The sequence below is a fragment of the Cyprinus carpio genome, chromosome A9, assembly GCF_018340385.1.
Source record: "Cyprinus carpio isolate SPL01 chromosome A9, ASM1834038v1, whole genome shotgun sequence".
Taxonomy (NCBI): Eukaryota; Metazoa; Chordata; class Actinopteri; order Cypriniformes; family Cyprinidae; genus Cyprinus; species Cyprinus carpio.
The window spans coordinates 24,579,012-24,594,365 of record NC_056580.1 but is presented as its reverse complement, the minus strand read 5'-3'; the positions used below and the strand labels follow the sequence as shown (position 1 = coordinate 24,594,365).

General features: G+C 36.7%; 1 pseudogene; it reads right to left on the bottom strand.

Moving 5' to 3' along the window:
- LOC109104137 overlaps window positions 1–15,354 on the bottom strand; it is a 58,932-nt pseudogene that overhangs the window by 13,891 nt on the left and 29,687 nt on the right.

The following is a 15,354-nucleotide window of genomic DNA, read 5'->3' as shown; positions in this document are numbered from 1 at the left end:
TGATTACTATGTGAGTTGCTAAATTTGTTTTGTTTTTACAATTATAATACATAAACTATATAATGATGAAAAATACAACAGTTATTGTTTTCATAATATTTACTATTGACAATCGTTATTCTGTACTGTAAAGAAGAAGGTTTTTATGACAACAAAAATGGTCATTACTAAAAATTAAATACTAATTTAATTCATAGTTTTATTTTTCTATAGGTTAAGCACCTTTTCGTAAACATGGCTGTTTCCCAGTTTTTTATTTTTTTTTTTTTTTGTTTTATTTTTTTTTTTTTTTTTTTTAGGATTTACATTTAAAAAAATGAGCCTACTTCAAACATTTTAAGCAGCTTGAACAAAACCTGTTAATATTTATTATAGACCACTGTAACTGTCTATTATCTAAAAAAAAAAAAATTATTATGAAAATAAAAGTGTTTACACCAGTTAAACTGGATGATAAAGAAATTGCTAACAATAGTTTAATAGAGCATGTTTTAGGTTTATAGGTGTTTAGATGCAGAAATTTAATTTAATTAAATATAGATTAATTTAATTCTTGTTTAAGCAAAAAAAAAAAAAAAATAATAATAATAATAATAATAAATACATGAATACATACAAAAAAAAAGCAGCCAATACGAATGATTTTCTGTTTTTTATAGATTAAAATTAAAGACAGAAAGCAGCTGGTAAATGCAGTCACTTTAATATTCAAATCCAGTATCATGATACACTTCAGATTTATATCTCAACTGTTTATGTACACGTGACTGTTTTCGTTTATATTCGCCAAGCTATTATGTATTTTGAAATAACCTTGTTCTTGATTTGTTCGTTCTTGCCAGAATCAGCGTCCTCTGGAGCTCGAGAGATCGATGTTATTCTGCCCTTAGACAGTCTCGCGCTGTCAAATAGTCTTTCAATTTTCACAATCAAACAGCTCACAAATACCTGAATTTAGCTCTTGTTGTGTTCTAATGGGTGGATTGTGTGCATTCGCGGTAATATTTTATTTTAAAAAGCTCTTAAAACTATAAAAAATGCTTTTATTGTGAGCTCGTGAGACTGCACGCGCTGATGCAGCGGTGATTTCTCTCTGGTCTTTCTCACTGTTCTGGCCAGACATCAATTATTAATGAGATCTGAGCCGGTAATAATAACATATGTTGGTTCAGCTTGTCAGTGTGAATTAAAATGTGTATTTATTTGTCCGTTCTCGCCGAAAAACCATCACCGTTTTCTGGAGCGCAGAGCAATCGATGTGATGTTCAGCCCTTAGACAAAGAAAATCTCACAAGCACTCATAAACACTCATTTTCATCTCTATAATATGTTCTTCTAATTGTTTTTTGTTGATTCGCCACTGTGTTTTAATGTAAAAGGCTGTAGTTTCTGTATGTACACTTTTTTTTCCCTTCAAGTGCTCAGAAGTCTCGCGCTGTCAGACAGGCTGCAGCAAATATTTCATTTTAACATGTTAAAAGCTCACAAACATCTGAATTTAGCTCTTGGTGTGTTCTAATTGGCGGATTGTGAGCAATCGCCGTAATATTTTATTTTTAAAAGGTCTTAAACAAGAATAAACTCGTTTGTTGTGAGCTCGTTGAGACTGCACGCGCTGTTCGGAGCGGGTGACATATCTCTCGTCTATCTCTCTGTTCTCTGTCGCCAGACATCAATTATTAATAAGCCCTGACCCGCTAATAATAAGATATGTTGGTTTAGCTTGTCAGTGTGAATTAAATTGATTTATTTAGTTGTATTTTTAACCGATTTAAAAGTGAAACTAAGGGGCGAGACTCCTCCCTCTCAGTCCCGGGAATTGCTCCTGTAGAGGCGCATTTTCTCTCAGACAATGAAAGTCTCAGCACACATACATTCCTCACACAGAGCCAAAAATCCATATTCAAATCAAAATAGCCGACTTCCTGTTGGTCGTAGCTAATGACTGTAAATTAGAAAGTTGTCCGTCTTAATAAGAACAATATATGTACCGAGTTTGGTGTCTGTAGCTAAAACTAAGCCCCCCACTTTTGACAAAAGGTGGCGCTATAGAGTGCCTCCTCCACGCCCTTTTATGACCTTTTGCCAGTGTCTAGCTATCATTAATACTGATATGTGTTCTGAGTTTCATGAAATTCTAAGCATGTTATCTGCCTCAAAATCAGAATATATTATACAGAAAAATATTCCAGTTTGATATGTTGCCATGGCAACACTATATTAGATATCAATATCCCCTCAACAGTTTTACATGGGCCGTGTTTTGTCATTATTCTGATGAAGTTTGAAGCAAATTGAGTAAAAATAAGATGCTGAATTCAAAGCATTTTGAAAATGACACACTTCCTGCTGCCAGTTGGTGGCGCTATAATTTTGACTCCTAATAGTCACATATATGCGATCGGCATCATACAACGAACAAATTGATGAAGTTTAATTAAAATCAGGAAATGTATGTGGATGTTATTAGACACTTCCTGTTTCTCATTTCTCGCCATAATTTCAACGCCTCGCCACAAGCAAACCATTCGAGATATCAAAAATCCCCTGGCAATTTTGCATCCCCAATGTCTTGAGATCATGTTGACCAAGTTTGGTGGCAATCGGGTAAAAAAACCTATGACAAGTATATCAAATTCCAGAGCATGCACTTTTTACATAGCTCTAAATAGCTGACTTCCTGTTGGGCGGAGCATATGACATGCAATACGAAAGTTGTTCGGCACAATGAGATTTATATGTGTACTGAGTTTCATATGAATACGTGCAAGTATGTTTGAACTATACATCAACATTTCTGACTGTGTTCCAGGGGGCGCCGTAGAGCCCCTGTGCCACGCCCGGGTCTCAGCCTCTGCAGCCTCCTAATGGCCACAGATTCTAAGGTGTGTGCAAATTTTCAAGAGTTTTTGAGCATGTTAAGGGCCCCAAAAGCCCCCACAACTTTGACGAAAAATAAGAATACTAAACCCTAAATAGCCAACTTCCTGTTGGGCGGAGCCTATGACATGCAGTACGAAAGTTGTTTGGCTTGATGAGATCTATATGTGTACTACCGAGTTTCATACGTCTACGTGCAAGTATGTGATGATATATGGCCCTCCATATTCCAGGGGGCGCTGTAGAGCCCCTGTGCCACGCCCGTGTATCAGTCTCTGCCCGGCCCTAATGGCCGCCAGGTTCCAATGTGTGTGCCAATTTTCAAGAGTTTTCGAGTATGTTAAGGGCCCCAAAAGCCCCCGAGACGTTGGAAAAAAATAATAATAATAATAATAATAATAATAATAATAATAATAATAATAATAATAAAAAATAATCCTAAGGAAAACAATAGGGCTCTCGCCCTCCAGGCTTGAGCCCTAAAAATAATCCTAAGGAAAACAATAGGGCTCTCGCCCTCCAGGCTTGAGCCCTAATTAAATTGCCACCATTTTTGATGGTTTTATGTAAATCCTAACACACAAAAATCTGAAAAATTAAAACAGACAACACAATTTCTGAAAAAATCAAATGCAATACATAGGGCCCTATTATTGTTAGTGAATTACTGTTTTTATTTATTAATTGTTTTAATTATTGTTAGTGTATTTTTTATTATTAAATGTACTTAAACCATTTAAAAAAAAAACTTTGGGGGGAATTTTGGGTAATATTAACATGCAATTTGAGAAAAAATAAAATAACATGCAATTTTGGGTAAACATGGTTTTTATTAAATGCACTTTGAGAAAAAAAAACAGATTTCATAGGGCACTAGTTAAATTTGCGATACTTCATAACCATAAATACTTAAAAAAAAAACTGTTCAAGTTATAATTACATAATTGTTCACGTGAATTAAAATAGACCATTTCGCGCAACATTTGTGTATACTATGTATTTTTATGCTGTTTAGAGCATCATGTTGTAAGCTTGGCAGCATACTAATGCCAAACTGTATTTGAGTTTAGTCAAGGCTTTGTATTAGGAGTGTTTTTGTTGCTTCCTATGTGCTCTAAATGGGTAATTTAAGAGGTTCTTTTTCAGTTAGGATGTCTTAGAAGCCAGCAGTCTATGCATGCAGGACACTTGGTTTTGGAATAGAGCCATTCATCCTCACTCTGTGGCCATTCTGTGATTCTGGGTATGTAGAGTCTCACCAGTTGGTGTAGAGGCTGGTGATGGTTGGTTCTCCATGGCTGTCGAGGTGTTGGGTCTGCTGCAGCAGCACGTTGTTGAACACTCTAGTGATGTCAATCTGCACGTAATTCTCGATGGACTGCAGCACTGTCATGTAGGCCCGCACGCTGGTGAGCAGCTCTGATGGTTTGGCGATTTCCTGTGTGGCCTGGTTGTACATGGTCATACCGACTATGGACCTGAGAGACAGAAACAGTCAACAAGCACTAAATAACAAAAAAGAATCACCCCTACTAACTTTAACGTATGCCTCTGTGTTTTTTTTTTTTTTTAACACATGATTAATTGGTGCATGTACTGCTAAAGGAACAAACAGCTTGTTCTCATAATATTATCAAAATGCAACCTTCTACACCTCAGAGACATGTTCAATTTTACTCAGAAATAGTTCCCATTTAAAAGTCATTAAATTCAACATGAAATGCTGCTTGCAACCCATAAAGTATTTTATAGGATTTAAATATTTTTAAGTATAAACCCATTAAGAGATAAAGTTAAATTATATAAATGATAAACAATCAGTGCTATTTTAACATCACTGAGATACTATATTTCATTACTAGGTAATATAATTGTTATTTAATATTTTGAATCAGTTTATATTTTAGTTTAAATTAAGTTGAGAAATGTTGCTTTGGCAACTAGCTGAATTAAAACCGTTTGTATATTATATTTTCATTTAACGTTTATTTCAAAAAATATATTTTTTTGTATAGTTTTTGTTTCAATTTTAGTTAATAATAACCCTGTAAACAATAAATCTATATTAGTAGAATATTTCAGAGCAAAACAGGATATTGTATGAGGAAAAAATGGAGCAAAAAGCATATGAAAAATCTGTGATATCCAAAAAGAAAAGATTCAAAAGAAATTGGAGGAAGTTATTACATTTTGATAAAGGCTTATGAAGACAAAACATTTTTTTTCTTTGGAATAACATGCACCAATGAATCATTCACAGTAAGACCTGGAGTATATGTTAAGAAAGTAAATGGGGTCAATTTGGACTTGGTTATGTGGTGTTGTTTAGAGAGCAATGCTGGCCACTATAAACAGAGCCATAACAACATTTTTTTTATGCTTTGACCTGAATCAAGGCTATTTACCCTGTCAGATGGAAATGGGTAATAACAGCACATGGTTGGGTGGTGAGATTTGCTAACAGGGTCTCTCACATAGCCACATGAGGGGTTCACAGCCCTGGAGAGAGGGCCAGCTAATGTATCCACGTCAGAGTTTTGAATCCAACAGTGGAAATTACCTGTTATTCCTCTGCCTGATGTTTATTTAGTTGGACAAATGCTATTGTGGAACTGTGTCAAAAATCATGCTAACCCAAACTCTCACTGCTAGTCCAATAAATTACACAAATCGAACAATAAACCCAGGAGGCTCTTTAAGCCGTTGGCTTCTCAGCTTAATTAATAAGGGAGAGCTGGACAACAATTTTCCTTGACACAGAATGCAACAGTAACTCTCCCCTATGAGGCAAATCAAAATGATTGAGGACTGTGGGTAATGTAACCGATAAAACGAGCAATGACGTATATATGCAGGTAGTGGCCAAATTCAGTTCAGGCTATTGGGGTGTTTATACCCACAGGATTCAGGGAAAAAGGTCTGATCCGCATTATAGCATTTCTCACTACATCAGTTTTTAATACTGTTAATATTGCATCGTACAACCAAAGTAAATGTAAGTAAATATTAAATCTATGTATGTACGCACATATAATTTTTTTTAATATCTTTTTTATAATATAAAAAATATTTATCATAAATGCATACATAGTTTTTTAAATTATATAATATATATTCTTAATATATATTTTTTTAATTTTGTAATATAATATATTTTACATTTTATAGAAATAGAAATTTAAAATAGAAATTGAATTAAAAGTGGTACTATTATTTCAAGAATATATTTTTATATAAATACACACAAATATTCTTAATATAATAATACATTTTTAATTTTGTTTAGAAATTAATAATAATATAATTTTTATACTATAAAATACTATAAAAATACACACACACACACACACTTAGGCAACCAGTAGAGATAGAAAGTAAATAAACTCGATTATCCAAAAATTGCATTACCACATGGTTATACAATATATAATACATTCTTTTTCCATAGAATTTCCAGAAATTCATACCATCCAGCCCTATAGGGATGGTAGCTTGACTTACTTAGTGAAGCGGATCTCCAGGTGGGAGGTCAGGTACTCGCGTGGGGTGAAGGTGTGCTCCCAGACCATCATGTTGGGGACGTAGTTGATGGAGAAGCAGAGCTCTGACAAAGCAGTGTGTAGTTTGTCCAGACTGTTTAATAAAAAAAACAAAAAAAAAAAACAACAGACAACAGCCTTAAAAACTAATTTCCTTCAGATTACACAGTCAATCAAGGAAAGCTTAACCAGCACAATAGTGCTGCTCACCATGGGGCCACACCGCTAATATACTGTTACTACTGCTCATGTGTGTCCATGACAGGCTTTAGGATAAATCCATTTTATATTATAAGGAGGATCTGTTTGAATATCTGCCAAATGGGAGGATAATACGGTAAAGGCCTCCAGCAGGGTTTTGTTTAACACAGTGATTCTCAACTTGTAAGATCTAATATTGACTCAGACATGCCCTCATTGATGAAAACCATGAATTACAGAAACCAATACAAGGTAAAAGGAAAACTTGACCCAGACTGAATTAAATATGAGTAACAAGTGCTCGACTAGATCGAAGAGTGAGTTTCATCCTTACTTGGTGACCAGGAGTCTGTTCTTCCTCATGCTCTCAACACCAGGTTTCTCGGTTCACCTCTCCGTTTCACCCCTTCTTCCCCTGCTGCTTTTGTCGACTTCTTGTTCACGGCCTGACTGATGGTTTTGGCACAATGTTTTGGCAGTAGCTGTGCAGAAGAGCAACAGGAAAAAGACATTTTTAAAGTCAACATGAAATCAAAATGTACCCTACTTACTTTCTTAATACAAGTTCATGGTAATAATCTGCACAATTCATCAGTGCACATTATTATAAATAATAACAAATATGAGCATTTAGAGTTGGGAATTGAAAATTCTCTTACAATAATGGAACCGACTGATTTACATACTAAAATGGAAAAAGAAATTGAACCTGCAGCCTGAACACGATGTAATGAATGATTGGGTATCGGGAAATAATAAAGCTCATAAATAGGTCATAAATACATATATTTCTGTTGCATTATAGAAAAAAGCACATCCTGTCTCGCGGCTGACACAGAAGAGCGTACGCTGCCTGCGTACAGCTCAGATTCGCCAAAATGGTGCTATGCTGATGTGGAGTGACACAGAGGAGACAAATTGTTGAATAAAGTCGTAATTTTCTGGACCTTGACAGTGTATTTTACTTGGCAGTCTATGAGACAGTCACAAGCCTCCCTAACAACGATCCAAAATATCTTAAATTGTGTTCCGAAGACGAACAAAGCTTTTACGGATTTGGAACGACATGGGGGTAAGTGATTAATGACAACATTTTCATTTTGGGGTCGAGTATCCCTTTAAATGACTGAATCACTTGCCTTGAAATTAATCTGTGATATTGTACATCCTTGCTTTTTAATACAATTAACAGTTTTGCACATGTTAATTCAAATGAATTGAACCGAAAACCTTTTTCAACACCTCTCCTCCCATCACCTGTAACATCCACTTTTCACCATCCAATCACATTGTGATAGATAAAATCAAGACCTACCTTAAGTCTTTGCCAACCTAATACCTTGTTTCACTTCAAAATATTTCAGATTATAGAAGAAACATGGCTTTGATGTTCACCTAAAGACTGTAATTCCTGTAAATGTGACTTCCACAGTCCAGAAAAGAGCAAAGCGGGAAGTGATTTATGAGTTGCTGTCCTGTTTGCTTACAACATGACAATTACACTCATCAGAGGGGGATGAGAGTAAGTTTAAAGCTGACTGTATGTCATCGAATCAGTGCTGTCAACTGCGTCCAGGAAATCAATCACTGTTTAATTTCATTGTGCAACGGAATGGAACATTCCTTGTGCATTTGCAGAACTCTTTGTAAACCCAGTTAAGTTTGTTAAAATCCCAGATATGACATGGAAAATTCCAGAACTCCCAAAAGTCCCTCTGTGTTTTGGCAGCACTGACCTGGTCGCTCAGGGTGCACTGCTCTGTGCATATGTCTGTGATGAGGTTGCGGGCTTGCTTGGCCATCTCGTCCAGGAACATGTTGCAAAGGGACAGGCTGCGGTCTCCGATGTGGTGCCTCTGCAGGGAGGGACAGACAAGGAGACATTAGTTGAGACTACCCTTTGCACAACCCCAGTGTTAAGCCAGAATTTTGATTTTCAGTACAAGTTACGATTCACTTTGCAGCATACATTTAGTATGGGCAGTGCTAAATATAGGTGTGAAGGTGTCAGTGCATCAAGTGTGTCATTATTGCACCACTAGTGGTACCAAACAGAATTGCAGTTCTATTTGGTCCTATGATACGTACAGAAAATATATCCTTTACCTTTGGTATGAGTTGTAAAAAACAATATGTCTCAGCTGGCCACCTGTTAAAACCATCTCTAAACAAGCCTCATTCTGGCCAAGAACCACCCAGTTAAACAGGATGGGGCCACCCGATGGATGCATGAAACAACCAACAGTGGTGTTTAGGGGCCGATCAATCTGAAATGGCCTATAACTACACAGGCATATATATATGTATATATATATATATATATATATATATATATATATATATATATATATATATATATATATATATATATATAGTTAGTCAAAAGTTTCAAGGGTAAGATTATTGAATTAAGAGTTTTTAAATTAATGCGGTTCTTTTGAACTTTCTATTCAGCTTTGCCATCACAGGAACTGCATTTTAAAATATATTAAAATGGAAATGAATTTTAAATTGTAGAACTTCTTCACTATATTGCTGTTTTACTGTATTTTTTATCAAATAAATGCAGTCTTCCTGTGCATAATAGACTTCCTTCAAAATATTCCAAATAAAACTTTGTATATTCATTTGAATAAATTAAATGACTTGAATTATATGGACCAGGGTGGAGAAATGTCTTATATGTCAGCATGCCGTTAACTGCTGAGTATGTGAAAATGATCCTTGAGTGATCCATGGGCATGCTGTCAGAGGCTGAAACAACTCCAACATAAGCTGCTCAGGTGAATTTTCCTCACAGTGAGGTGCTGTTTGTGACCCGTCCATGTGTAAGTGAGGCTCTTTGTTATGGCCCAGCTGGTCTCGTCGCCCCAACTCCCTCCCTAGAGCAAACAGTGCATACTCTCTAAATTACTAATGCAAAAAAACCTTTGCCCCTGTGTGGAGCTGAACCCTTCGCTCCTGCACCATTTTGACAAAACCCAAACATCATGGAGAAGGCCTGTCCTTCGTCACAACAAACAAAAATTGTAATTTAAAACATTGGTGGCTCAACTCAGATTTGACAAGCGGTTTACCATCGGTTTATAAACCCAAATATTCTGCCTCGCTCTTCATGGGTATCTAAGGGGAAGAGTCTGAGATGGTACAGGTTGGAAATAAAACATCTATCCAACGTGATGCTGAGGCTAACCTCTGCTGAAGCGCAGTGATCATTTGTTGTTTCTCTAAACCACTGTAAAAAGTTTTCTGTGCGAGGGTGGAAATATTCTTGGAAACTTTTAGTGCTTTTCCAATATAAATAAAGCCTGCAGCTGTCCAAAGCTGTGTGGAGTGGACATAGGAGGAAGACCATTTCAGAGACATGCTGAGAGAGGGAGTTTCGTGTTTAAATAAGGGAAACCCAAGCCTTCTATGGCTCAATAAATCTCTTTTATTCCTCTAAGTGCTCTCAGAAAGCTCAATGTTCAGGCCCTGCAATGACATGAGAACTCTCATTGTGCTGTTTGTATTGGTGCCATTTGTCCGCCAATTAGGAGTGAAAATGTGGGTTTATTTAACAAAAATTAAATGTACGATGTTTGACAGGAATAAACACATGGTGAATGTGCCGGCCGTATACCGGTGGGGGGGAAACAGGAATCTGTTGTGCTCCTCGTGTGTGCGGAGGGGCTTCCATATGCCCCCGGGGAGCCTGGGTAGCTGCACCGGCGCATGGTTCAATTACAGATTTAATAAATCATGCTTTTCAGCATTTGGTTTTCTGTACACATCCTGATACAAGGACCACAGTGCTCAATGCTGTGTGTTGGGACATTCCAGCTCTAGTAAACTCGTGGAGCCTTCCGGATTCACAGTACGACTCCATCCTGAACCCTCGCATGGGTCGCGGCTAAGCCATAGCGAGACCCAACTGAGAAGAGAAAAGATCTTTTCCAAACTGCTCTTCTCAAAAGTAACACTGACCATATTCACTAGGGGACATTCACAAACACACAAAATAAAGTTTTTTTTTTTTTAAATACAGAGTCTGCATGGAAACTAAACCAGAGATCTCAGGACAAGGCAAATAGAATAAATAATCGGAATAAATTAAATCTACGTGCTTGGAGCGATCGAATAGGGAATTTGACCACTGCAAAAATGTAAAAGTAAAAATTGCAGAATCACATATTATGATATTTTTTCATGTTATATATGTAGGTAAAACATATGTATGTAAATATGGTTTAATTTTATTTGATGCATTTAAATAAAAATAGAATCATTTGTGTTTATTTAGCTAAATCCTGGAAAATGTTTTTTAATTACATTTTTACTGTATTTTACTTGCATTAAATATTTGAAAGCAAAAATAACACACACACACACACACACACACACACAAATAACTGAAAAATGTCATATGTGATTCTGCAATATATGGTAAGAAATGGCAGGGTTTTTTTTAAACTCACAGTTTCAGACATCAACAATTTGATTAAATTTAAGCTTCATCATCTTCAGAACACTCTTCTCACTCATATCTACAAAAAAGTCACGAATCACTGTTTTCAGATTAGGTTACTAAGGTGAATCTGACATCTGTACTCCTCTTGGGGCATTCTGGGCTGATTCCGGGTCAGTGTGACTCACCTCTTCAGGGCAGAGCTCATGGGTGCAGCTCATAAAGTGGGTGCAGAGCAGAGGGAAAGAGATGGAGTATCGAGACTGGGACGGCAGTTCGAGACACTGCTGGAACATCTTTTCAAAGGCGCGGCTGTAAAAGCTATCAGAGACACAGAAAGAGAGAGAAAATGGGCTGCCAGTTCACTTCACCGTCTGGTACAGTCATATCTAATCAGTTGAACGGACGGCCCTATCCGCTTTCCACCCAGCATGAAAGAGAAATATCTAAAAAACAAGAGGCACAACAGACAGTTGCTATGGCCTTCTGAGAACAGATATGCCTTCTGCCAATTGTGGAGCTGGTGTTAAACAGTGATTCCTGAGCCACTGTTGAATTGACACCATCACTGCAAAAAGGAATCATATTCTACAAGTTATGAGCTTGCAGTCTGAATTAAAATGTAGTTAGTTAAAAATGCCAGGTACCACAAAATAAAACAATTTTACATTGTCTTTGCATGCAAAAAAAAGACAATTAAATGAATAAAAGTAACTAAATTATTATAAATCAGTCAAAAAAAAATTTTTTCAAGTTTGAATTGAAATAACATCATTCAATGAACCTGTCAGAGCATCTGCAGAATTAACATAATAAACTCACATAATGAACTACATGACTTCTTAAGCCACTTTTTGCCTATTCCGTGTTTAACTCTACCACATTAATCTCTTTGAATGATCTATTCTCTCATGTGAGGTCATACCAGAAAATGGAAAGGTCAGAAGTCTCCACAAGCATCTCCACCAGAGAGTCTGCCATCTTGGTGTGAAAGATGATGGTGTTCATCATCTTTCCCAGCTCCCTGTGATCTGCCAGTCCTAGCGAGGCCTTGGACACGCTGGTGTAAGCCTAAACACGAAGAAAGACATCATCGTTAGCATTCATCTTCAAAGTTCATTCATTATTCTGACAACATTTTCGCAATCTATTCTCAAAGGCTGAGCTTGGTGGGCTTTATTTCCATGAGCAAATCCTCAAGCAAATGAAGAGCATCGAATCAGATTGGAAACTGGACCAAGGCAAAGTGCGGTTTGATGTTTTACCATATCATTAACTTCTGAGAAGGATTTCTGGGAAATATTTTTGTAAACTTGATACTGTTAAACCAGACAATGTCCAACCAACACAATTTCCTCTCTAGCATACAAAATCAAATGAAGACGGTATGCAAAACAGATTCTCTTTGGTGTTTAAGTCAAAAAACCCTCTTTTTTTGCAGCGAAACAGCTGTGCCAGCCTGTGTGTTCAGCTTTTGGACAACCTAAACATAAGAAGTGTGAGAAAACTCAAACAAAATAAGGACTGCACACGCCCTGCGCTGGCTTTCATCATCTAAAGATCGGCCAATTCAAAGAATGCGGCATGCCAGGATGATGCCACGTGACATTTAGCAGGTGCTAAACTCACAAAGCTTGTGGTTATGGAGTCTGGGGAATGACAATAAACATATCACACAGCACTGAAGTCCACTGGAGAGTAGAAAAAGCATTGAAAAACGGCTTATTTTTAGATGTACATTTTCAGACTGCTGCTGCTAGTTTAATCGGCCATACAGATAAATAGGACCGCACCTTTGGAAACGCAGAGGCCAAGTGCAGACGAGCAGACATGAACTGAGTGAACCGTTAGTTGTTATATACTGGCAAGTGCTATCTCAACAACCGGTCCATTAAACAAGAAGACAGCATGCTAAATTAAAGGAGAGAAAAGGACATCCCTGCTTCGACCGCAAAGTCAAGGCTGCTCTTCAAACTAACTTGCTGCTATCAAACCTGGAGGAGTAGTGAATGATTCTAGACATTAATGGCATTTTATTTAAAGTCTTAACGGTTTCTTTGACTAAAACAGTCATAAGTTTTAATGATTAGTTTCCCTCTATCCGACCTTTTTTCTTGCTACTATACATTTAAGACTTCTATACTTACACTACTACTCAGAAGTTTTGGGTCGGTAAGATTTTGAAATGTTTCTGAAGTCTCTTATTCTCTCCAAGGCTGCAGTTAAAACAGTAATAAAATTGAAATATTATTACATATTATTATTATTTTACATCTAATATGCTGATTTGCTGCTCAAGAATAATTTCTTATCATAATCAATGTTGAAAACAGTTGTACTGCTTAACATTTTCATGAAATCAGTGATACATTTATTCTGGATGAAAAACAGCAATGATGAGCTCGGATGAGCAACAGCAATGAAAACAGAAATCTTGTGTAACATTAGACACATCTTTACCGACACTATGGATCAATTAACTTGAGGAATGAAAATATTGCTTTCTTAACTATTAGTCACTGTAGTTGTGTCATTAGTTTTATCAAACATTAGAAGACAGAAGGAAATTCTAATTCTGCAAAAAATGTATTTCAGTAATACAATCTATTGTAATCTAATAACTAAAAGAATCTTAAGAGAACCACCAACAAAAATGAACTGATGAATTCAGTTAAAATAAAAACAAACAAAAAAAATGCATTAATAAAAAAAAAAAAAAAAGTTAAAATAACATTTCATTTTTAAAATCTTCTGTGTATAATATATATAATTTTTTTTTTTTTTTTTTGTGGGGGGTGGGGGTGCGACCTGGACATGTTTTAGTGTGATTCAGCTACATAGCTGAATACATACATCCACCCACCCACATCTGTCATCAGCCTCACACACACTCAGCTGCTCTATAGCTGACTGTTTCAATCCTTGAATTTGCTTTGTCCTGGCAAACTGAGAGCAGTCTGAGCTCAAGACCTTGCAGTGAATAAACTCTGCTGTTATTAGGGCCGTTCAGCTGATGGCAGCTTCTCCTGCTGAAGAGGCGAACTGAAACCCTCCTGTGTGAGGAGGTTCAGGCCTGTTTTTGAAGCAATCTTCTGGGTTCAACGCAAATTCAGCTCTTTTTGTGGGATTTGTGGCATTACCACAGGAAATAATCTGTCCAAAAAAGCAAAAATTGTGGTCACTCTACTGGAGGTGCAATAAACACACTGATTCAGTCACATAAGATGGTGTTAGGCAAGTGTGACAGAATCATTTACTAAACATGCCCGTGTAAAATTACATGGAATTTTAAAACATCATGACCACATAATGTCTGTAAACCAGGTAACTTTAACTTGACACTGGCAAGGTTACCAAAGAGGAACTGATTAAATAAAGCAACTTCCACAGACAGGAATTGCATCAGTAATGCACTACAAATTCATCCAAACAGGAAATTCATAGACAACATAACAAATAAAAATAAATAAATAGGTTTAACATTATAAATGTTTTTTTCTGACACTACAGATCAATTTTATGCATCCGTGCCAAAAAGTCTTAATTTCTTTAAAATTTGGAACCATCTGTTTCCATCTGATAAAGATTCACTTTTGAACCCGAGAACATTCTTTTAAGGAAGAGGTCAAATGGCTTCTCTGCTGTGGGACTGGGCAGACCAACACACAGGAAACACATTTGAGCGCTAGCTGGACCATCCCAAAGCCTGCAGTCCAGATCCACGCTCACAGATCCTCAAATCACATGAACAAGCTTGTCTCTCCATCTCCGCTTCCATTCCCACCCACCCACATGCGTATTCCACAGGGACGAAGTCTGATTTATTTGAGCCTGGATGAAAGGCGCGGGCTCTTCTTGAATAATCAGAGCTTCAAAAGAACAGCATGCATTGTGGTTCATTTCTAAGTATTTCCAAATTAAGCCATTTTTTATACAGCATGTAAAAATGTTGCTTTTATTCGGAAAACAAAGGATAAGCAAACTTTTGCAACAAACATTTGTCAGCATGAAACGTTTTGTTGTGTTGCATCTCAAACTGTGAGAGTATTAGTTGCTTTATGTTAACCGCCATCTGCTAATTAGCAAGAGGGAAGCAGAGATAAGAGCTGTTAATTATGTCTGATTAGGATCAGAGAAAGCAAACAACATGTATTGACCCAGCTCAGATGAGAGATATCATTTTACCTGAAGTCTAAACCAGTCCAGCCTCATCCCTCTGAAATCGAACACTTCACCATCTTCAACTGCAACAGACATCCAAACAATTTGTTATATCACAAAATAAAA